General features: G+C 40.6%; 1 long non-coding RNA gene across 2 annotated transcripts; it reads right to left on the bottom strand.

The window, feature by feature from the left end:
* Nucleotides 1-15865: 15865 nt before the first annotated feature.
* On the bottom strand, nt 15866-21227 carry LOC121085834. Of its 2 annotated transcripts, XR_005827205.1 has the most exons (4): nt 21131-21227; nt 20536-20614; nt 19804-19926; nt 15866-17446 (listed from the first exon to the last, which is right to left on the bottom strand). It is a non-coding gene; the product is annotated as an uncharacterized LOC121085834 (long non-coding RNA). The 2 variants fall into 2 exon arrangements; XR_005827204.1 differs by lacking the exon at nt 15866-17446 and having other exon boundaries at nt 19531-19926.
* Nucleotides 21228-26037: the final 4810 nt, after the last annotated feature.

Genomic DNA, 26037 nt, shown 5'->3' with positions numbered 1-26037 from the left:
AGAAGTGGGATGTGAACCTCTGTTGCTCTGCAGATCATTAGAGTTACCAACATTTCAACCACCTTTTTCCAAAAGAAAATTGCGGACATTATTAGTCATTGGGGGTGAATTTAAGATGCTTAAGCACGTGAACAGGTCTGCTTTTGAGAATAACACTGTTGTATAGCTCTAGGCTAAAAGCATACTAGCTTACAATAGCTCAGTAAGTCATGCAGTTATTTATTACCCTTTTGAAAAAACTCCTGCTCCTCCCTAAAGAGGTTATAGAAATGAGGAGGGGCTGTTGTGCAGCACTGATTACACAAAATGAGGATAGTCTTTGGACCTTCTTTTGAATCCTGTATTATTATTAGATACCACTCCAATAATGAAGCCAATGTATTCTTATGAGCACATCCACGATTCCCTACCAGCCTCAATTTACATTTAAGTGTATGCGTCCCGGCTTGAAATGCTATTCATATGCATGAGCTTGAATTTCAAGTGTATGAGCAGATAGGTGGCAACAGGAGGATGTTAGGAGCTCTGGGCCAGGTTTCAGAAACAGGGCTTGTAGCTCAAAGTGAAGACATAAACTTTTCGAAAAGAGCAACAGCACCATCAGCTTAACTGTTTCATAAGCGTATTACACACCTTTGATACCTAGCACATTTTTTAAAGCCCTGAAGTAAATACTGTAATTTCTCAGGTTTTGTTTATAACCAAAAAAATGAGGTTCCCAGCTTAACCTCTTTAAAGAAAAAGGTGTAAGCACGGAATACACATGGAGAAGTCACTACAAAATAAGTGAGAGGTTAGCTACTTCTTTCATCCAAGCTACAGGTATAACAGACTCTTTGAGGTGTTCTAACTAATTTTGACCTGCAAATTTCTCATTATGTACTAACCCATTAACACCCACGTTGACTTCTACTGTTGCTTGGCTTCTTCTCAAGGTAAGGTATAAGCTGGAATTTCTTCAGTCAAAAAATGTTCTATGTCTGAATGGTGAGGCAGAGCAGGTTTGCTGATGGCACACAACTGGGAGGAGTGGTTGACACTCCAGAGGGTCAGGCTGCCATCCAGAGGGACAAGCTGCCATCCAGAGGGACCTGGACAGGCTGGAGAAATGGGCTGACAGGAGCCTCACGAAGTTCAGCAAGTGGAAGTGCAAAGTCGTGCCCTGGGAGGAGCAGCCCCCAGCACCAATATACACTGGGGGATGCCCACCTGGAACACAGCTTTGAAGGAAAGGACCTATGGGTCCTGCTGGACACCAAGTTGAACATTAGCCAGCAATGTGCCCTTGCCACAAAGAAGGCTAGTGGTATCCTGGGCTGCATTAGGCAGAGTACTGGCAGCAGGTCAAAGGTAGATCCTACTGCACTGGTGAGGCCACATACTGAGTACTGTGTCCAGTTCTGGGCTCCCCGGTACAAGAGAGACAGGGACATACTGGAGAGAGTCCAGAGAAGGGCCATGAAGATAATGAAGGGACTGAAGTGCCTCATGTATGAGGAAAAGCTCAGAGAGCTGGGACTGTTCAGCCTAGAGAAGAGAAGGCTCAATGACGATCCCATCAATGTATATAAATACCTGAAGGGAAGGTGCAAAGAGGAGGGAGCCAGGCTTTTGCAGTGGTGCCCAGTGACAGGACCGGAGGCAGTGGGCACAAACTGCAACACAGGAGGTTCCCTCTGAACATCAGAAAAAACTTTTTTACTATGAGGGTGACCAAGCAGTTGCACAGGTTGCCTAGAGAGATGGTGGAGTCTCCATGCTTGGACATACTCAAAAGCTGGCTGGGCATGGTTCTGAGCAAGCAAGTCTAGGTGGCTCTGCTTGAGCGTGATGGTCAGACTAGATGTCCTCCAGAGGTCCTTTCTAACGTCAGTGCTGTGATTCTGTGATGTACAACAGATACATTTAAAGGACTTTTTACTCCATTCTGTTCATCTTAGTTTTTATTTACTTGATTCACAATTCTTTATGAAAGCAAAACATAGTGCCCAGGTAGGACAGATCACCTACAGGTTAGCCAGCTAAGGACCTAATTCCATATCCCCTTCATATTTTTTCAACAGAGAGGGTAAAATACTACGTAACTGAAATTCTGGCATTTCACGTCACTGAAACCTAGTTCCCTATATGCAAATTCCATATAAGCAAGATGGTAAGACTTCTATTACCAGCATTTTGTACATTGACTTCCCAGTAACATAGGCAAAATTGTTCTTGCATCAACAAACTTTGGATACTGGAGTGAGGCTCAGCTACTTCTACCAGGAAAAAGGAAAGGAGCTGGGTAAACTTAATCCAGCTGTTTCTAGAGGATGGTGTTGGAGGGGTGGCAGTAGAAATTGCTAGTTATTGGGTGACAGTCATTAGCACCAATATTCTATATGTCAGACCATCTAAGAACATAAATTTGATCAGTATCAGCTATGAAATACAGCACATTGTGCAGAGACGGTGTTGATTCTGGAAGGATAGCCAATACCAGATCCAGTATAAATTTACTGACGTAATCAGCCATTACCTCAGTCATTCAACTTGCCAGTGCAAATTTTAACCAGCAAGATGAATTTATACATACTAGAGTGGTGATTTGTCATGTGGCCATAGCATTTTCCTTACAGGCAGCTGCTATAGGCAACTGCTGACTTTGCCTACAGCTAGAGCTTGCATTAAACATGAGTTTTAAAGGCAATTTGCAAGACCATGTTCTTGCTCACACTTCTCTGAGTACCATCACAACAAGAGCAAAGCCAAGCACATTGCTAGCCTTTGTTCCACATTCCCTTACCCTCCCCACAATTTTAAAACAAAAGCATTTAAATCCAATTCCAAGCATTGAAATTGTATAAACAGTGCTTGTTCTAGCCTGCTAATTCTGACAGTCGTGTATTACATGGAAGCTGCAAACCATATAAATGTAATTTCTTTGCAGCGTTGCCCCTGAAGGCCTCAAAATGTTTATTCTACGATTTATACAGCAAATTTATCACAAAAGATGTATACAGGTGTATGCATGCCCAACATTTAAGGTCATTACTTTTTTTATTCTTTATTTTTTTCTTTTCCCCAAAGGCTCAAACATTGAAGGATAGTGTCTTTTGTAGTAAGGGACTCTGTTTATGGTTACAGGTCTATTATAAAGAGTTAGAAAGAAATGTTACATCTTCTGGATGAGACTGGATTTTGCCAGAAATAGCAGCAGACTTACAGAGAGGAATCCCTTTTCATCCCTCACAAGATCTTTCCTATGAAGTTTCTTAATCTCACTGTTGCATGAAATATTCATCATAGTTTTCATCTCAAACACCAGCTTTCTCTTCCTCGACCATCCAAGAACAGGGGCATGTGCTTAGTGTCTTCATTTTGATACGGAGTGCACCTGGCCTGTCTGCTTTCAAAACATTTCAAGACAATTTCAAAATTGTCTGTGCTCAGGGTATGCTAGCATCTAGTGTCTCTTAACTGTGTTTAAGCAGTTGATGGCAAAATTGAATTTTTCTACAATTACCCATTTTTCAATCTTATAATTTTCACAACCAATATGAGTTCTTACCAGCCCAACAGAAGATCTATCTAGAACCCAAACATTAATCTCTGATTCAGATTTCTCTCTCATTTGCCAAGGCACTGGGCTGCTCATGAAAGAAGAATGCATCCAACAAAACCACTGGATTTTCTCCCTCCTCCCAGGGCTTTTGCTCAAGACTGTACATGAAATTCCCTCTTCAGGCAAGAATATTTCTTATATATACATGGCAACAGGGGCTGTGTTGAGAATTAACTTCCTCGTGTCAGTTATTTTGGCATTTAAGCAAATAAAATATTGAACAGAGAAGAGGTACCTGTGACTTCAGCCTGCTGTCTGAATGACGGGCATCTACTTGCCTTTAGATGAGTACAAATCAAAGAGAGATGCGGACATTCTTTTGAAACAAAGTGGTGTTTATTTTGGCTGGTTGTGTCATTAGAATAAAATCATAGAACAATAGAACTGTTTAGGTTGGAAGAGACCTTTAAGATCGAGTCCGACCATTAACCTCGCACTGCCAAGTCCACTGCTAAACCATGTCCCTAAGCACCATATCTACATGTCTTTTAAATACCTCCAGGGGTGCTGACTCTACCACCTCCCTGGGCAGCCTGTTCCAGTGCTTGACAACCCTTTTGGTGAAGAAATTTTTCCATATAGCCAACATGAACCTCCCCTGACACAACTTGAGGCCTTTTCTTCTTGTCTTATCGCTTGTTATCTGGGAGAATAGACGACACCCACCTCACTACAACCTCCTTTCAGGAGTTGTAGAGAGTGATAAGGTCCCCCCTGAGCCTTCTTTTCTCCAGACTAAACAACCCCAGTTCCCTCAGCTGCGCCTCACAGGACTTGTGCTCCAGACCCTTCACCAGCCCCATTGCCCGTCTCTGGACACGCTCCAGCACCTCAGTGTCCCTCTTGCAGTGAGGGCCCCAAAACTGAACACAGTATTCAAGGTGCGGCCTCACCAGTGCCAAGTGCAGGGGACAATCCCTTCCCTTGTCCTGCTGGCCACACTGTCTCTGATACAAGCCAGGGTGCTGTTGGCCTTCTTGGCCACCTGGGCACTGCTGGCTCATGTCCCCCCAGCCATCAGCCAGCACCCCCAGGGCCTTTTCCCCCAGGCAGCTTTCCAGCCGCTCTGCCCCAGGCCTGTCACATTGCATGGGGCTGTTGTGACCCAAGGGCAGGACAGATTAACAGGGCTGTAGTTTTCCAGATGCTCCTTCTGGCCAGTCTTGTATATGGGTGTCACTTTGGCTAACTCCTCTCTTCTGGGACATCCCTGGTTAGCCAGGACTGCGGACAGATGATTCAAAGTGGCTCAGTGAGCACTTCCACCAGCTTCCTCAGTACCCTTGGGTGAATCCCGTCCGGCCCCAAAGATTTGTATCTAAATGGTGTAACACATTGCTGACCATTTCCCTTGCATTGTGGGGGCTTCATTCTGCTTTCCTTCTTCAAGCTCAGAGGAGTGGGTATTGAGAGAACAACTGGTCTTACCATTAACGACTGAGGCAAAGATGGCATTATGTATATGCATGCCCTCATATCCTTCTAATGCTCGTATTCTTCTAGTGCTCAAAGACACATAACCCTCAGCCTTTGTCACCTTGTTTCCCCCATCATCCAATAAAAGACCTGGCACTTCTCCTTATTGAACCTCATACAATTGGCCTCGGTCCATCGGTCCAGCCTGTCCAGACCCCTCTGCAGAGCCTTCCTGCCCTCAGGCAGATCAGCACCTCTGCTCAGCTTGGTGTCATTTGCAAACTTGCTGAGGGTACATTCCATCCTCTTGTCAAGATAATTGATAAAGATATTAAACAGAACTGGATAGGAATTGTTACTAATTTTAAATTGTTACTCTTTTTTAAACTCTAATGTAACATTTTTCTAGACAAAATGTAACAAACAGTGCTTTTGATTAGCAAGTGTTCTTTGCTATTTTTAAAGTTTCAAATGACATGGAGTTTTTCACGGTGAGAATTTTTATTTATTAAGATTCGTTTGTTAAAGTTTGTTTTAAAAGACTTGATGTTTAAAAAAATTTTTATTGGCAAATATTAGAAAAGAACATTTTTGAGCTGCTTTGGGAAGGGCAAGAGTAGATACCTACCTAGCCTTGGGCCACCCTTGTGTAGTACACACTTAATGGCTGTACAAAATGAGGAGAGCAAAGGGAAGTTATGTTCCTAAGTGCAAGGGATACAAAGCCCCCAAAAGTGGTCTGACCTCTCCTGGCCCACCAGGCACACAGAGTAGGACAGAAGAGACCGTACACATTCCCCCCATGTCTCTCCACACTGAAGGCAGAATTACACAGTCAGATAGGAGACAGTGCGGCAACCCATTAATAATAAATCAGACACATGGTGTGGTGGAGGGAGGGAAACTAGGGGAGAGGGAAATAACCAAAACCAAATGAGAACTGACAGTGATTTGGAAGGAGACTTTCCGGGCGCTCCAGAAGTGTTTCTCACAATGTTGGCCATTTGAAAAGCTCAATGCCTTGGCATGCAAGGTCAACAACAAAAAATAAGGAGGAATTTGTATTTTCATGCTTAATCTACCCCTCAAGAGTGCATCAAAAAGTGTATTTCATAGCTGTAACAAGGTAAATATGGTTTTATGATACCTCTGGTCCTGACTGGTAGCTGGAACTGGGTGCTGCTGTTCAGATAATGTTTTTATAAAAACCGTCACTGTCAGTATTTGAATCTTCACCTGTATGTTTCAGAAGTCAGAGAGGGCTCAGGTTTAGAGTCGCTGTAAGCATCATGAAGAACCATAAGCTAATCTTACAAATGTAACTAACTTAACCTGTAGGCATTTTACAGTAAATTTGTCTCTAGAGTTATACCTGTATGGGAGTCTCATGGCAACTGGGTGATAACTTCCTGCATGTGCCACAATGCTATCGGTTATGATTAAAGCCTTAGTTAGCTGCTTATTAAAGTTTATTCTTAAGCAATACCAAATTTCTACTGATCTTTTGTAGGGCACCTATTAAAAATACCAGTTACAGTTTTTAAAGCACCTTTTGCTTAAAAATTGAGAGAAAATCTGATTAAGTAATGGGTTCTACCACCAAAACTGATGGTCTAACTGCCCTCAGTGTTATCATGCTAAGCTGTACAACACTTTGAGCTTTCAACACTTCCATTAGAGAAAATCATTTTAAAGCAACACTGGACTGTTCACTGGAGGTCAGGCATTGCCTGTGGAAGACAGCTGCGCAGAAGCCAACAGGATTGCTCAGACCACCTGATCCTCCTTCAGGAAAACATGAAGGAAGGAGGAGCAGGACTAGTGCGCTCCGTGAAGCCTGCTGCCACTGCACAGCCTTGCTCTGTGCCTGTGGGCAGAGAGATGGGGAGAAACTACCATGTCACTCCGTACTGGGGGCGGAAGCACTTCTGAGAAGTCAACAGGATGGAGGAGAGTTTAACTGACACCCTTGAACAGATGAAGATAGTCATGTGAAACAGCAGCGACAGAAAAGTGCAAAGATAATATCCAGTACAGCAACAAGCTGAGGTTTAGGAATAGGTGTCTAGTCTCTGACTTTGTACGCCTTCCTCAGTTGTTCTCCCAGAATTATCATTTAGGCCTCTCTTCTAGCTCAATACCTTATACCCACCCACCCCACCACCCCTGCCCCCACCCCCCCCCAAAAAAAAAAAAAAAAAGAAAAAAGAAAAAAGAAATGTCATAACAACTGCCAGACAGGTCAGCTCCCAGTTATAAAGCACACACCAAAACTTCTTCCCCAGAATTATAAGCAGTAGTGACTAGTGACTAAGGGTTGGGAATGACAGATGAGGAAAAAACAGGGAACACATTAATACAATTCATAGATAAACATATTACATTAGTAAAAATTACAGTGAATATTTGCAAATTTCAATACATGTATCCCAAGAGAAACAAACAGAACAGCTGCTTAATTGAAAATAAAATTAATGAAAAATAATTCCCTTTTCCCCAAAAGCACAAGACCATATCGTTAGCATTGTTAGCGTGTTATTATGAATCATTATTTTAATAAAAAGCAGAGCTGAAGTGGATTTTTTTGTTTATTGTAAACCACCTGTACTTTATCACATCAGCGTAACACATTAGGTGTGTCATTATTTATCTTGTTCTACCATAAGCAAGCTCCATATATTTTCAGGCTTCAGTGAGTTTTGCTGGCATGCTGCATCAAGAAGATATTTCAGAAAACCATTCTGGCTTTCCTCCATTTCCAAAATGCTCCTTGCAAGCCTTTTTTTACGCTCACAGCTAAGCTGGGCTTCATGGATGCTTGGAACATTTTAAGGGCAAATCCTGCTAAGGGCAGACTAACTACCTAGTAAGGGTAAAGAAACACAAATCAGATGCAATCAAATAAAGCTGACTAACAAATTACTGCCTGTCAGGTAGCCACAATAGCAGTCAACTTTTGCTGCTTTTTGCCAGCTTTTTTCAAATTAAGGCATGTTAATGCAAACTGTTTCACTGAAGTGGTTCTGCCTCTCAACTGCAGAAGGCCAAGTTCACATGTGCAAACTGACAGGATTAGTTTAGCCCTGGGGAGGCAAAATCTCAAAACTTTTCTCACTCCATAATGGTCAGTTGTGTGCTGACAACCAAAAGCAATGTTTGCCAAACTGTTTCCAGCTCCTTTCCCAGACACACTTTGCTATGTAGCCCTCCCACCTCCCTGTCCCACAACCACTCGTGATTGTGTTCCAGCTCCGCCTGCAGCAGTAACATAAACAATCATTTTTGCACTTATTTTTCATTGCAATCCTTTCTCGGAAGGTAGAGCCCCCTGTCATTTTGGGATATACTCCGGGCTTGCATATGTCATGCGATGAACCATACTGCAGTGACTTGTGCTTGCACCAAGTGAACTAACACTGAGAATAGAAGCAGTATTTCAACACCGGCATAGCTATGTGTGCAGGGCACTTAACCTTGCTGAAAAGGCAGGGTTTGTGTTAGTCTCTCCATTTACAAATAAGCTCTCCACATATTATGTTGCTTTGGCAACATGATGCTCAACTAAACTATGCAGATGTTCTAGCCTTCTGTAACCTACCACAGCAATGGATAACGCTGAGAAGATATGTCCTGTGTGTTGATGGTCTAAGGAGAGTGTCATGACATACTAGACATATAGCTTCTGTAGCAGTTTAGTCTGTATTTGCAAAAATAGAGATGCAACCTGTTTAGGAAGAGTAGAAACTTGTCTGGAAACTCTCTCAGAGCAGCTAATAAATTTACCCTTACAGCCTTTCATAAGACAGCTAGATGAGTGCACAGTATTATACTTCTGAAGGAAGAGGCTAAATAAGAGACTGTTTCCTTTACAGTGATTAAATCTTATGAATGAGCTATTAGATTGTTTGTAGGATTACTTTGTAGCAGTTAAACAAGAGGAACTGCTAATAGCCTCAAAAAGGAGAAAAGGCATTACAGATACTGCCTCTATGCATCATACTAGCTGTACAGCTTATAAAATTGTAAATTATAGGTCTGATGCTCTTTCACAAAATTCCGTATATAACCACAGGTATAATTTGGATAACCCTGAGCCTTCCTAGGGAGGACAGCAAAATTATAGGAGCTCACTTTGCATCCCTGTCCCTATTTTTACTGGCCATAATCACCATCTGCTACAGGACATATAAAAAGGAATACCAGAGTCACGTCCCAGGTATTGGCTCACAGTCTATTCTGCTTTTGTTCTTTTAGGGCTGGTTTCCAGGTGCACTTACTATACTGGAGACAGTACCAAATGAGCCCTTTCTCTTACTGCAACATCTGTTTGTCAGGCAGCCAGTATCTGAATTCAATATTTCCTGAAGAATGATGCTTTGGGGCTTATCGACAAGTCAGCAGGTGCTGCTTTTGCTCAAGAAATGTGTCTGGACAGATGAGGTTCACAGCCAATTCTCCTCGTTTCCCATTGCTTATCAACCAAATTTAAGCATCAGCCTCTGTGATCAATACCAATGTTACCTTGTTAAATGAAACAGGAGGGCAGAGGGGACTGTACATCTTACCCATCCAGCAAGTCCTGAGGCACCAGCGTGCAGCTCTGTGACTCATCTGACCTCTAGATGCAATGGCGTGGGATGCATGCCCAAATGCACACAGCTCCACGTCAGCTGCAGTGCCTGATGCTTCCCCCTAGCCAGATGCTTCTGAGGATCCACAGCCAGACCATGGGGAACGTGAGCTGCAGGAACACTGAGGGGGAATATCAGCAGTGGTTCCAGCCTCTGACACTACTGTAAGCCACCTTTGGCTCAAAGCATTTTAGTCTGCTCATTGCTAAGTACTACTAGCATCTTATAAACTGTTTCTTTACTACTTGCACATAGAATAATTTATTTTATTGTAATTAATCTAAATCCAACCAAAATGTATGCAAATGCAGTAACCTGGGCCTGTCTTTCACACACTGTGTCTCATACTATAATGATCTGAGAGGCACCTTTAGGCTCTGAGACCAACAGGAAAAATTGCCCCTCACTCTGCTCTGGACTTTGTGCCACTGATCACAAGCTTGTAAGTGTGAAAGTTACCTGGTTTCAGTCCCCTTCTCCCTCCATTTACCTAGCCCATACTTAACTGGCTTGTCAGTGAGAGTGGGAGACAGCATTGAAAGCCTTCCCTCAAGGTAGGCAATACCCACTGCTCTCTCCTCGCTCACTAAGCCAGTCACTTCATTGTAGGTGGCCCTCAGTTTGTTCAGACATGATCTCTCTTTAATAAACCCATGCTGGCTACTCCCAGTCTCCTTCTTGTCCTTAATATTTTGGAAATGGCTTCCAGAATTATTTTCTCCATCACTTTCCCAGGAACTGAGGTAAAGGCTGTCATTCCAATAAAGCTTTGAAACTCAGTTTGCAAGCATCCTTGATTGTGACAGACATCACACTCAGCTTATGTTAGAAGCAAATTTAATTAAACAAAGTTTGTGTATCTTCTTTTCAATAGAAATCCCACAGATAATCGTTTCACCACACTATTTATTCAATAACTCCTTATAATTTACAGAAACATCCCATCTAGCTACCATTTAACATGGGTGTCTGATTCAAAGTTTCTTTACTCCTTTATGTGATGTACGCATCTCCTCAAGCAGTTGAACTCTACTAGTGTTTTCAAAAACATGAAAATATTATGTTCAAAAGTTATGTATTAGACTAAAAAAACCCAAGAATTTGGCAGCAGAAAAGGGTTTTATGACAAAGCAGAAGCTTTCACTAAATAGCAGCTGTTTGTACTGAATTCTACTACATCCTCCATATATTTCTATATGTAGAAAATGCATTTTGTTTCAGATTTCCCAATGAAAGAGACAACCATCTTGTTTGCACTTACTTTCTTACAGAAAACTGTAACTGAAAACTGTAGAAGAGTGTAAAGGCAGTTTTTCAGGCAGCCTTCTAAAATGTGCCCACCTGCACTTGCAGAAAAGTTCATCTACGGATTTAAAATTGATGGTTAAATGCATGTGTGCTTAATTGATATGTATAATATATATGTATTCACTGAATTACTACGCATATAATCACGTATGTGTGAACACCAATTGCAATATACAGATAGCTAAGAAATAAACATAGAAACCACTGGAAGATTTTATATGGCATTTCATAGACTTAAATAGTGGCAGTTTACTGAAAGGTTGATTGCTCCCTTATTCACAATGCCAAGGAGAGCATAATTATGCAAAGAAAAAAAAAATTGTTCTGGAAAAACTTTATCTAGGGAAAATATATTGAGAGGGATTCTTGTGTGGCTACCAAATTACCATTTCAAATGTAATTATGAGAACTAGATTTCTCTGTACTGGTAACTGACTCCAAAGATTAAGACACTGTTTCCTCACTGATAAGGAAATTAATTAAAATAATAAAAGCAATCCTGTTAGCTCAAGTGCTTGCAGTCTTTGAACCTGGACCTGAAAGATGTCAGCTTGTGCCTTGATTTTCTAGGTTTAAGATTTTGTGCAGTGTTTGCAAGCATTCCCAAATTCATTGTAGCCAGGTTTCTAAACAAAGAATAGTGAGATTAACACACCCGTAATACTTTTATTGCTATGTGTATATAAAATGGGGGGGAAAAAATAGAGTGAAAACCAGATGTTTTGTTCTCACGTTTGTCTAATTCACAAACTGTTTCAAAGGTTCATGATTATTTTATTTTGTTCTGGAGTAACGTATGATAAATAAGTGTAAAAACTGATTATCAATTCCTGCAATAATCAGTGTAATATTTATTCTCATGCTGATTGCTGTTTTCACTTCATCGGGGCTTCTAGCTGCATTGGATTCATTTGAATATCACCGAGGGTTAGTGCCCATGACAGATCAAGCCATTTTGAACTGGGCATCAATCAGCTGCATCACCAATGTGAATTTGGCTGCTGTCAGTAGTCTTCTAACATGGCATGCAACTCCTTCCTTGGGAAAATTCATCTGTATACCACTATGGGAAGCTGTGTAGGGCCTAAAAATACCACTGAAACACTATAGATGAGTTGCATGTTGTAGTTTATGAGACTTAAGCCTTTAGGTACAGATATTCCAAAATCCTAGAGAAATTACTCGAAGGCATGAGTGGTTATGGGTCCAGGGAAGGGGCTGGAGGAAGGATTCAAAATGCTCAGGAATGCAGAGCTGAAAGTTCTTGAGGTCATGTCCTTTGCAGTCATATACATTCCAGCTTGGTGAAAAAGTTACAAAACCCACAAACTGCTACGCTTGAAATAGTTCTGGCCCTATAGTTAGAGGCATGAAACACATAATTCTACACGTGCAGCTCAACATGGTCAGCACACCTGTTTAGCAGCTCTGAAAATCAGTTCCCTCCAGTGATTCTGAAGTGTAATACGGGTTTTTTTTCAGTTCTTACCTGGTGACACTAAAGAAAATTTTGAAGACTAGTATCACATTTCTGTCTGTTTCAAACAGGTCTTACCTGATTTCTTTAAATTATCTGAATAAATACAAGAAAACTGAAAATTTTAAAAAATGTATTAGTATAGGAATGTGAGTAGTAAAACCTCCAATCCATAAGTCAACTGATTAAGCAGTCAAGCAAATCTCACTTAAGAGAGTTTCTGAATGCTACTGAGTATTTGTTGCCAGACAGGTTATTTCTTTCTGAGGCAAGACTGGTTGGGTTTTTATTTGCATCCTATTCATTAGTGTGTTTGCTAGGTAAAAGTTGCACTTGAAATACTGTGCTCATCATAGTGCCTTGGGCTGTAGGACACACCAAACATTACCCAAACAATAAAATATCAGGAAAGTCAGAGACCTGACAAGAATTATCAGAAGGAGAAGGAGGAGAAGGAGGCCGTTTTTACAGGTCACACTACCCAATGTAGTACTAGGACTCCAAAACCCAGGACTCAATCAAATAAAAATTATAACTGCAAAATAAAACAGAATCTCTGGGTATTTTCTGGGTATGAGGAGAGATGAACACAGCTCAGAGCAGAACCCATCCTAGAGCAAATGTCAGGCAACGCTGCAGAACAACCCCCTGGTTAAGCTTAAAAGCATGAGATCGTGGTTGCAATCACATTGTAAAGTAAACAGCTCAAGACGTTGTGAGAGGGAGGGTAAAAGACCACCTAATAGCTTTTCACACTCCCTCAGAAAAATACAGCAAAGAAGCACCATTGAAAGGGCTTCTTCAGAAGAATGAAATAATCTGCCATTAACACACTTTATAAAGATACGGATATTTAGACAACAGTTGCATCATTTGCAAGAGCCAGTGAAAGCACTGCTATGTCCAAAATGTCTGTATCACCTAAAGAGGAGTTTCTGAGGAATCTGAGACATGACAGCAAATGCTGCTTCCAGTAGATGGTATATAGGGCACACAATTATCAACACACTTAAAATGCTATTTTCCTTACTGAGAAGGTGTTGATCCCAGACATTTTGCCCGATTTCTCTGCCTTACTAGCCAGGGTGATGGCTTTAACCAGAGCTCAGCTGTGAGATTATCTGTTACTGAAAAAAAATACTGGTGGAATGAAAAACCCCATTTTTTACTTACGAAGGATACCTTTCAAATTATTAAGCTAGACTAAAAAATGGTTGGAAACTGAATGAATCAGTTGAGCCACTCTGAATTTAATTAGAGGGAGACTGAGAATTTGGTATGCAGAAGCTTTTATCATCCTGAATTATAACAAGGCAGGAAAAAAAATATCAAAAATTTTAACAGAGGACAAGAAATAATTTTTTCTTGAGTATTGTGAGAAAGACCCATGAACTAATGTTGGAGCTATACTGCCAAAGAGTGGGCCAAGGCTTTTGATAATAAGCAAGTATACTTTGTGTAGCTCTTAATTTTATCTATTTACATAAATATATATATGTATATATGCACACACATACAGAGTCATATGTGTAGTTCCTGCATTATATTTACATGTACAATAATACATATATTACATTTATAAATATATTATTACATTTTCATTCAGTACAACTTACTGTTTTACATAAAGAAATGTATAACCTTCAGGTATATAATGTTGTTTGTTGCTTTCACAATTGCTAGTGGTATCCTGCCCTGCCCCCAACACTGCCCACCCTGCCTGCGGCAGAAGAGCAGGTAGTGTCAAGGAAGGAGCTGGCAGGCTGCCCCTCGGACTGCTGTTTGGCAGTATTCATAGCCAGGCCAGTGACATGGCCTTGGCTAGTGGAAGTCCTTGTCAGGCTGATGTCCTGGCCGTGGTGACAAGAGGCTCACTGTCACATGCACTGCACATGTTGGATATTTTAATTTCTTTCAGCCTCCCAGAGCTGGAGATCTCTACTCCTATCTTCGGCTGTGGGAAGGGAAGCCTGCAGAGGGCCATGGCACCTAAGGTGGCAAGCACTGAATCTGTCAGGATGTGCCTCGGTGGAATTGGTTGTTCCAGGCATGCAAAATCCCAACACTGGCTTGTGTGGAGCGTGATGGAGCACTATATGGGGCATCGCCTGTCTGGGCTTCTTTTGCAGAACCATTATGGATGCATTCATTACCTGGGTGCTACAACATGCCAGAGGGGGTGTCAGGGACTGGGCAGTGCACTCAGCCAAGGACTTTGGTCAGTCTGGGATGTTTAAGCACAAGAAAGATAAAAAAAAAAAAAAACAAAACAGAAGGGAGCACTTTTATGATTCCTTCTCACAAATTTCCTCTTTTAATGAAGCAATGAGACCTTCTCTTTTGTTTTTAATTTCTTTTCCCTCTGTTTCTCTCTTGCAGTCTCTTTTAACTCACTAGACATCACATCTGTTCGCCGTGTTCATAGGCTAATGCCATCTACAGGTTATTGCCAATGCCTGCAGATTCTTCACATCCCTGCAAGTTCTACCTGTGTGACCTAGAAATTAATTTATGATTACACCAGAATAAATAACATGCGCCCTTGTACTGCATTATTACATGTGAATAAATAAAAAATACTACATTATGGCCCATACTAATAAAAAAAATGCGGGGAAGGGTGGAGAGAGATATGTCACAGTCAGCCTAGGCAAGTCTCTTCCTACTTGTGCGATAAATATTTTCATTATAGTTATATAATCAAATAGAAAATTATAATTAATTATGAATGCCTATCTGAATTAATCTGGAAAAAAAAGGAAGCAAAGGACTTCTGGTGCCAAGCAATACAGTTAAGGTTCTTAAAGAAGCCATCACTTTGATTTCATTGTCACAGTGGTTGCACCATATTCCACTGTGAAGGCCAGAAAAATCACCTCCCTCTCAGGGGTGCAGAAGGGACAGTGAGCAAGCAGCACCTACTGATACCAAAGCAGAGCTCAGGTATTATTTGTCATTAACCATTGCCGGTGGCCCTGCGCTGTTGCAGTACAGCTGCATGCAAAGGTGCCGGCCTGCCTTTCCTTCAAAGAGTGAAGGACTCCAGTAGGGCTCTGCCATGTTAAGGGTGGTATTTCTGACGAGATATTTCTAGCTTCAGCATTCGAGCTGTCAAGGCTGTTGTCAGTTCAAAGCAGGCTCTTTTTCCTCTCAAGGCATTACATAACCACCAATTTTGTTTTCCACATTTACCAGAAGCTGCCGGCAAGAAAACAATTCACTGGAGGATATAGCAGTTAAAGTACCAAGGTCTGGCTTTTATTTCTTCTCATTTTTACCTCTTCTCTTTCTTTTCATCCCCACATGTAGGTGACAAGGAAAAGACATTTATCATTAGATTTCTGATTATACATCGCACATTTAACTTCAGTAATGTAATAAAATTTTGATTCATAACCAAGGAGAAAGAAAGGAAGCATAATTCAGAAGAAGAGTAAAATCTGTTTACTAGAACATGCAAAAGCAGCAATTTGTTGAAAGCTCTGTATCACTTAATGGTACACTAGATTCAGAAGAAATATACTGATGTTTATTTAACATCGTCACTTAATTTGTGATCATCTGGGAATATATTTGGTGCTTCACAAAACACATTGCAAAGTAAAACCCTGTTCAAAAGTCAAACAAATCAAAGGCCTTTTTATCATATAGTTGAGACAGCAGTGTGGATACCAAACCTATGCAGTGCTGCACTGAACTTCATTTAGAAAGATGAGGGTTTGTAATGAGGGAAAGGGAAGAACTGCAGCTTTATAACTGGTGTCTGCCTGGGCACTGCAGGATCTCCATATATCAGAGCTCACAAAAGCCCATATTAAAGCTCTGCAAATGGAAGGCTTCAAAATGATTTAGATCAATACAAGCCAAAATAGCTGTATGAGAAGTGTTTTCAGTTCAGAATTGGTGTTACTGCCAAAAAGAAAATTAAAAAAAACAAAACAAACCAAACAACAAAAAAAACCCCCACAAAACCAAAAAAACCAACAGGTCCCTCAGTATGCTAAATGTCTTCAACCTCCAGCCAAACCTCCAGGCAATTTTAAGCTTTTTTAGGTCCATATACAGGCCTATTATAAATGATCTACAAGCAACTGTAGACCTTTCACACTCAGGGAGCACCAATCTCCTTAACAGAACAATGGGAATATGGAGATCTCAAGTCAGGTTTTCTTGTATCATAATTCCCCATGACAGAATATATATACAGAATTGAGTAACGTGGGGCCCTGGAAGATATTACAATAAGTATGGCTCATCTTAAATGAGGGGCAAGGAGACCTCTCACTGGGCTCCATGGCAGAGTCTGATAACACCAAAGCACATGGATTATCTTCCTAGCTGGGAACTGCAGCACACAGCACAGCACGTCTTACACCAGATGTCACTGTGCCATGCATGATGAATATCACATCTTCATTACAGTCTTTCCCTGCTAAAATCTGTATATATGTTGTTGCAGCAAAAAGGACCTCCTAACGTTCAGTAAATCGCTTTCCCTGTGTTCTGATTACCAAAGCACATTTTCTCTAGACCTAAAGAAGCTGCTAGCATCTTCTTTCCTCCCAGCTGTGCAAGATATTATTGCTTTTTAAAATGAGGTGCAAACTAAAAATGAGAAGATGGTTGTGTCAGGGTTATTTCTGCTTAGAGAAATAAAATTTTGCAACCTCTTTTTCTCTCACTTTTCATCTTCCTTTCACATAGGGAAAGCCATACACTTACAGACATGAAAATGGACACACATTCTCCTTTTACAGAGGGCTTAATTTAGTCCTTGAGTATGCACAGAAATCCTCCCTGCAGCAAAGTGATGTCAGACTGTGTGTACCCCTGCAGTATATGGAAATCCTGGTTACCATGAGAACCAGACTGCTGCTTCGCTGAGGTTTCCGCGCACTGCTAGGAAGACATGCCTCCATTTTGCCCCATGGAAGCAGCTCAGCTGCAGGATGCCCTGTGCCAGGCTGGAACGCTCCTGTCAGTGGTCCTCAACGACCTCCAGCTCTGCCACTGAAATGAACATGTAAAAGTGTCAGATAAACAAGACTACATTTCTGAAGCAACATTCTTCCCAACTATATTTCTTCCCCTCCTCCACCCTGGAAAATATAGCAAGAAGCTGCTTGAACTTGAGGCAGTATTAAGGCACACAACATTTTATTGCATTAGGAAAGAAATCAAAGCTACACACCATAGTGAGGTCTCAGGGGAGATTTATGTCTCCAAGCAGCCATTTTTCCAAATGCTGCTGTGCATACATACAGCCTTTCTGAGCACAGTTGGAGCAAATACTGCTGCGATAAACTTTGTGCTCCTGAGCTAAATAAAAAGGTTGGCTTCCCTTTTCACTTCCTTGCTAGGGACACAAAACCAGCTTCTTCAGATATAGAAGTGCTTAGAGCTGATCAGTGAAAAAGGGAAATTTTATCTGTTTTCCTCTTCAAATCTCTAGAAAATTCCTTGTGACAAGACACTGAACTACGTAATATGCTTAGGCTGCAATGAATGAAAAGCCTTTATCCCATTCTATAATTAAGAGAAGTATAATGTAGCAAGAGGTAACTAACATTCATTAGAGGAAAGTGTTATAAGGGAAATAGTTGTGCATATTCCTGCTGGCTAACACAGAACTAAGGGACCAGACAACCACACCAAAATGAAAGCCTAATGCCCCAAAACTGCTATGTATCAACCTGAGACATAAAAATACAGGTTTAAATGGCCTGATTTCAACATCTAATTTTTCTTAGTACTCTGGAGAGCGTTTTGGAGCTACAGAAACTCTTTCTTAGTTTCACAGGTAACTGGTACCTCGCATATGTGCCACTGTAGCCCTGTTACCTGGAGGTATCAGCTCTCTTTTCTCTGAGGAAGCCAATCAATTAGCAATTATGTTAAACTCAGGCTACCTGCTTTTAATGTTTGCTTTACTTGCATGTTTCAGCTTCTTTGTCAGACACGATGTAGGGCTTCAGTGCCTGAAATTTTGTCTTTTTTCTTCTAACTGTGTCAGCTAGCATAGAAAAAGATATTAGCTCACTCTTAAAAACCAAACCAAAAAAAAATTTATTTTGTTTTAACGTTATGGGAAGATGAATGCAAAACAGCTGTAACCATGGTTGACTCAGGACTAGTTTTCAAATTTGAGTGAGTGGCACAGCAAATTTTTCTGCCTTTGCCCAGTGTTCCTGAACACAGAGCTGCACAGTTCTACATACAGCCAGTAGAGGACAGCGGTGAATACACACACACTATCAAGCCCATCACTCATATTTTACATATACAAAGCAACTTCTCTGCATGAAGTGCTGTGTTTCTTGCCATCTCAAAAGTCAGTTCACGCTTATGAAATCTGTGCATGTCAAAAGAACACAGATTACAAAGAATTCACAGAACAAATGTAAATAATTATGCTCCGTGTATGTGGAGTGTATTTCTTATTTATGCAGAACACTGCTTAGGTCTCACTCAAAGATCTTGACTTGGTCCTTGTTCAAAAGGCTTCAAAGCTTTTACTAAACAAAAGACAGACCTAGACTGCAAATCCAATAAGCATCTTGCTTATGTTAGGAATGCAGGACAGGCCCCTCAGTGTAATTATTTCTGTTCTTTAATATAATCCAGAGTCCGAGAAGGCAGTGAAGTTGCACAAAAGTTCACAGAGCTGAAGTCTGCATCAGGAGCAGTTGCATTACCCACCTTGTACTACCCACCCTTTCAGGAACAAGTTACAGAAGAATACAGATCTAATCATTTTCAGCTTTTAAAAAAATAATGTTCTATAGTTCCTTTATCTACCTCAGTCTACACTTTATACTTTTAGTGAAAGCTATTGGGACTTCTTGTGCAAGTACACCTGTACCTAAACCCCTGGACTGTGGGTTCACTAAAGTCTACAGCTTATTTTGACAGGTAGAAAACATTCATACTTAAAAAAAAACCCAGCAAATAAAAAAACCAAACCAAAAAAACCAAAACAAAAAAACTAAACCCCCACAACAAACCAACCAACCAACCCACCCACCCACCACCCACCCCCAAACTTAGCTGCGTGTTCAATGAACAGTGACAGAGCTATAACATTTTATTGGTACTTATGATTTTATCTGTCTTGGCCTTGTGGCCTGAGGTTTTTTAGCGTGGTTTTGTTTTTTGCCACTTCAATGCCAACTTAATTAATGTACAACTGAATTAAAAACTTTATATGATTTCACAACACAGAGTACGCAGGCAAAATATTTTGTGTTTTCCTGCATTTTAAAAATAGTAGCTTGAGGACAGTGTTCATAGAAGTTAAAGGCTATATCAACCAGAAACAACATTTCAATGTTTATGTAAACTCTATTGCATGAGAGAGCACAGCTCACCGATTTCCATCATGTTACATTTTCAAAGTGACATTCTACAAAGCCCTGAAGAAACTACCACATAACAAAGAGTGTCTCCCAGGGTCCAGTCTCTTCAGATTCATCTGCAGCAATACAAAACACCTATTAATGGAACACGTAAAGAATGCTTGTTTACAAAAGATGATCAGGAAACAATTTCTAAAGACCTTGAAATAAAGTCTTAACTCGTAGGAGTATTTAATCAACAAATATGTTCAAGTGCTTCTCCATGCAAACATCTAGCTCATGTTCTGATCTTTCAGAGCACTGAAAAATATCTATATTAAATTAACACATGGCATATTGAGAGTTGCAATTAATATTTTCTTTTCAGGAAATGGAATATTCACCAGGTACAGAAATAAATGACCCTCTGGTTTGCTTCCGTATATATTTGGATTTTGAGTTTTGCATTAGGTTGCTGTTTGATTCTTTCCAAAAGTGGGACAGTAAGAGTTACAGGATCATCTGTAATTGCAGGAATAGGGGCCTGACAGCAAGCATGGATCGAAGCCTAGGCATTACTGTCTCTACAGAGTGTCTGAAGTCCCAGAGGTCTTGGAATTATGTCAGAATCTGAAATTGCCTTTTAAAAAATACATACATCTCTAGCCTTCACAACTGCAAAGGTAAAGAAAGTGCAGCCAACTCAGTGGCACTAAGTGAGCCTGCAGACAGTCTGAATGAATCAGTCTCAGTATGGTGACCTACCACCAGCATCTCCCGTCCAAGTCTAGTTGCTCCAGGCACTCTTGTCAGCAGCAGACTCTGAACGGCCGGGTGGACGCCTCTTAGAAAAGAACAGAGCACCTAGCCATGTTAGTTTGGTCCCAGTGGAGTTTGCCAAAACAATGAGTTCAAAAGTGTCCATATGACCTCCAAATTAATTTGTATATACAAGTGCGAGTCATTGCACAATTTTCAATAACTCAGTTTGTCTAAATCACAGGGAAACTACGTGAAAACATGTATGGTTTTTCCTCATCAAGCAATACTTCACAGACAATAGTCACTAGCTAATATATGCTGTGCAGATGTTTTGCTTGTATCTGTATAAACGATCCATATTTATATCTATAAACTAAGCATTGTTTTCAGATTATTGATACAAAAGGAAAAACCTCTGGCACTGATGCAGAAATCAAGGAACGGCTACACTAATTCTTCCCCAGTTTGAAATCTATCCCATGGCTTCTCTGTACAGCAAGGCAAATACCAAATGCTGTTAAGATTGTCTATCTGTCAACCCACAGGAGCAGAAAAAAAATGCAGTCTTAATGCTCATCTCTTTTTTCAGTTGACTGACCTGTGAAAGGGGCAAGGGGTTGGGGGGACACAGAATTAGCACTTTAGATTTCCCCCTCTTTCTTCTTTTTACTTCTCAAAGAGCAAGGGTGATTGTTTCCTGGAGTGAAAAAGAAAAGGTTTAGTATCTTTATAGCATGAAGAAAATTCACTGAGGCTGTTTGTGAGAAGCAGGAGGAGAGAAGGGGACTGCCTAAATGCAAAGAAAGAGACACTTGCTCTGCCATCTGTTCCCGTGCACTGTCACCAGGCTGCTCTGCATGTAAGAGGCAGCTGCTCCCTTTTCCAAGAGTTAACACAAGATAGTGGAAAAAGAACACCCACCCTCCAATTCTGACCATGCCCACAAAGGATCACAGCAAATAAGTTTATGGTACCATTTCTTTGTGATGCAGCCCCTGGTACAATTCCTCTGACTGTGCTCTGCTGCCTCTTGTTACAGTGGCAAGCTGCATTTTCCTCTCAGGAACAAATGCGAGTGGATTAGCACTATCACACTCTACTCAGTAGTCTTTGCTTTGCATGCTCACTGTGTTTTATGTCAGAGATGATTCAGCAACTTGGTCCTAAGTTCAGGAACAAACAAAGATTACCAAAGGGGCTGCTTGAAGGAAGGAGATGAACAAAAGCCCCATTTGTTAAAAGGGAAAATAAATAACAGTCTGGCTGTTAAATGAAAGGAAGCGAGACCAATGCAGGATAGAAAACTTGGGATACCAGCTGCAAGAGTATGAACTGGGATGGAGGTTTGCCTTTGCCATCTGCAGAGTGCATTGCCTTAGCCTATGAACTGGATCTTTGCTTTGCCAACATCACAGCATCAAAGTGTAAATGCGCCTTTTGGTTTCTTTGGGTTTTTAAAGCATTTAAAGAAGGTTCATTTAATGCTATTCATTTAGAAGTCTTTGTCTCTCACTTTTTACGAGTTTTCTTGTCTCTGTTTCTAATAGCTCAGATTAAGTTTCTTCCAGGAGTAATCAAGATTTATAGGAATCACAAGCCAAGACTTTAGTGTCCTGTAACTAGGGTATTTCTGACTTCTTTTATTTTATTTCTGTTCATAATTATGTTTTATTTCTCTAAGAAGCCTGGATGAGATGATGCTTCTTAAAGAAAAGGGGCAGTTACTTCTTCTGATCAGCTGAGCTCGCCCAGAGAAAAGGCAGCTTCAGAAACAACGTGCTGCAGGAGGCAAGAAAATTTTGCTAGTAGTCAGGAACCTTGTACTAGGTTTATGTGGCAAGGCTTATGTAGCCAGGCCAGGCCAGGGGTGGCAGGAGCTGCAGGGATCGCTTCTGTGAGAAGACACCAGAAGCTGCCCCCATGTCAGAGCCACTTCCAGCTGGTTCCAAGATGGACTCGCTGCTGGCCAAAGCTAAGTCCATTAGGAATCTCTCACCAGAGAAGGTGGATGTGCCCTGAAGGAAGATGCAGCCAGTAGAGAGCCTACACTGGAACAGTCTCCTGGCAGGAACTGTGCCCTGTGGACAGGAGCCCATGCAGGAGCCCATGACAGATCCACCTCAACACCTGGAGCACCTAGATCCATCACATCCCTCCAGCTCTGCCACACCAGTCAGTTGTGGGTATCATATGATGTTGTTGTATGGCTGTGCTCGTGAATGGGAGCTGTGCTGTTTATTTAAAAGAGTGTGTTAGCTGTGCCCTAACACTTTAAAAACAGATTGCCTGAGACACCTAAATATTTGTTTTGACAGTTTATTCTTCTAATAATTTGGTAGAAACTGGAGGTTCGTGGACATCTGCAGCTAATTTAAAAACTGCTTCCCCAATGCCTATCTACACATCAGCTTCACTAATCTTACCAACAGGAAAACTGGCTGTAAGGTACTTCTCAAATAATCATATTTGTGATGTACATCCTCCAGCTTTATACCATTTAATGCCTTCACCAAGACTCCTAGTAGGAAGTCCTAGGCCAAGTGTTTCTATCAAAATATTCAGGGCTAAAAATCAGCGTTTTTAAATGGAACTCAGAAATCCCTTCTCCCTTCATGTGGAATTCCCTGCGTTTCTAGCACCAAATAGCAGTGCCGCCTTTTCTCACCCAGCAAAGCACATAAGCATATGATTAAAGATGCACATAATCTCATGTGAATGACTGGAGAGGCTTTCTCTCACCGGAGAGGAGTAAAGGATTAATTTATTACATTCAATTACATCAGGATGCTGTCCATGTAGCCAAGATGGGAGGCATGAAGGCTTTTTCCTTTTTCTAATGAGAGAAGTGGACATGTTTCATTTGCACAACCCTCATTGCAGAAGGCAGTAATATCTGTCTGTGTTAACCTGTGCATAATACTGCAGATTGCAGTCGGAAAGACACAGAGAGAAAAATATTCTTTCCGTGTGGATATTCAATTCCGGATGCTGATATCTGGGGCAGGGAGTTCACAGAAATGCAGAAAAGAATCATTTACTCTAACACAGACCTATGGCAACAATTAATGGTAACTGTTCCCATTTTTAGTCCATAAGATAACATGTTTTAGTGAATTCAGGGATGATAAGGCTTGGCTTCTAATGCAAACCTTACGAATATATGTAGACATAGATAGCTTGTCATCGTGGAATTTGCCAACCAACATTCAAAATAGCACAGTCTATTTCTAACACATCTGAAACCTGAATTTGTTTTTCTTCCACGTTATTTCAAGTGAATAGGAATTTATTACGCAATGGTTTCTGGAATGTTGTGTGTCCAAAAGCCTGGTCTAATTTATATAATTACAGATAAAGATGGGGGGTGGGGTGTGTGTGTGTGTATGTATACATATTCATTATTTCTCCCTACAAATCTTATCTGTCTTCTAACATTGAATCATTAAGCCTACAACACTGAGCCACACATTCTTAGCTGGGGGTTTTTTTGTTTGTTTTTTTGTTGGGTTTTTTTTTCATGTTAAAACCTAATTTGAATGGTTATTTGTTTCCAGAAGCATATTGCCTTCCCTTGGCAGTTGTCCTGTACTGCTGCAGTTTCTGGTAGTCTGTTTGTGGCACACGTTGGCAGTAACATTTAAACTGATCTCTTAGAGTGCTTGTCTCAGCAATATCAATTAACTTGCACCTATAAATAAGGTTTCTTTGTAGAAACCTGGCCTATTTTACATCCCCATTTCTGTCAAAGTGAAAGCATAAGGAAAACTGAGCACTTTGGTACAGAATCACTGATACCCTGTAATTTAATGACACATTCTAGGACTGAAAACAATGTAGAAATGCAACGAGATGCTTGGTTAGAGAGTTATTAAAATTGTTTCACTAATAAAAAAAACTGATTTTTTTCATGCATTTGGTACATACCAAAGAAACACAAGTAATTCAAAACCACATTTTGTTATTGCCATTATTTGATGATGATTAAACATATCTCCTGAAAACATTAATTGTACTTCTCCTCAACCCATACAAGTTTTCACATATTCCCATTTGCATCAGCAGCATGGTACCTGTCCTTTGCAGCTCATTTACATACTGCTGGAGTTTACTCTGTGAACTGTAGCCAAGCCCACCCCCAAATTTTGGTCTTTTGCACAAGTGTCATTACTTTATCCAGTTTATTATAACAGTGACATTCCTTCTGTGTGGTCCATACCTGAAAAAATGTATCATCTCATGTTTCTAGCTGTATTAATGTCCTACGGCAGACAGTCAGGAACACACTTGTTCATTATTATTTATTTGACTCTGGATGCTTTACCCTTACTGAGTAACATTAACACTATTGTATGCTTTGGCTTTACATAGAACTTTTGCCTCCTATCTGTACTATTCCTACTGCATTTGAGTATAACTTATATCTACTTTTTCTTAATTTTTTTTCTGCTGCATCTCCCCTGTCCCCTTCACCTGTGTTAGAAACCTTCATGTTCCCTTTTCCCTGTGCATTGTTTGCTGTCTAACCACCTAATCATAGATTATCTGGCTACCCTAGTCCTCCCAGAAGGTTTCCCTTTTCATTCCTCATTCTTTTATGAAGAACAAGTTCTTCCTTGTTTCTTACAAAGGGCAGGACCCAGCTTTTCAAAACAGGTGTTCAGGCTCTTCCAATGAAGTTTAGAAACAACAAAAGGTCAAATTCAGCTGCAATAGATAACATCTCATCTCAAAGGGAAGAATTTGTTCTCAAATACTTAAAAAAAAAAAAAAGTGAAGAGAAGCATCTCTAGGTAAATAACTTGCTTTTATAGACATTTTTTTAATTGAAATGATAGGTCTGAAAGATAATGTAACACACTAAAGATGATGATATGGTGCAGTAGGCAGTGATGATGTTACTTCTAAAAGATTATGTTCATGGGCTTTTTTTAAGGATGCATCAGAAGGAAATTTAGGTAAGAAAAAGAAGAAAATATTTGATTACTAAATAAAGTGCTTGCCTTTTCTAGGTATGTACAGGTATAAAACTTAGTACGACTGAAGGAGAGAACTTGCATCCCTAGGGATACAGGCTTCCCTGCAACAGGAAAGGAAAAGGAGTAAATTCTGTCCACTTCAGAGCTATTTTTTTTTTGTCAATTGCTTCTCTCCACTGCAGAGGCTTATGCAAAAAGTTAGATGATTGAGAGATCAAAAGATACTGCTTCAGCTGCATGGTATCTTCATTGCTGCTTTGCAGTCTGTGAGGATTATTACTCTCACTGCTTTAAATAATGTTCGTGTTAGGAATGTGTAAGCCAGTATTCAATGGAGACTGCATTTTGTAGCTACAGTCATATTCTGCCTAGCCCAGGACAAACATATGTAATAATAGCATAAACTCAATTGAAAAAGACAACCAGATTTTGAATTATTTTAGGCATTTTCCAGGAAGTAGCGCCTAGAGAAGCATGTGGGGAGGAAAAAAAAAAGATAAAGTGAAACCCCTTCTTCTTGCGTAACTCC

The sequence above is a fragment of the Falco naumanni genome, chromosome 3, assembly GCF_017639655.2.
Source record: "Falco naumanni isolate bFalNau1 chromosome 3, bFalNau1.pat, whole genome shotgun sequence".
In the NCBI taxonomy this organism is placed as follows: domain Eukaryota; kingdom Metazoa; phylum Chordata; class Aves; order Falconiformes; family Falconidae; genus Falco; species Falco naumanni.
The sequence above is the reverse complement of the archived record's forward strand: the minus strand, read 5'-3'. Positions and strand labels throughout refer to the sequence as shown.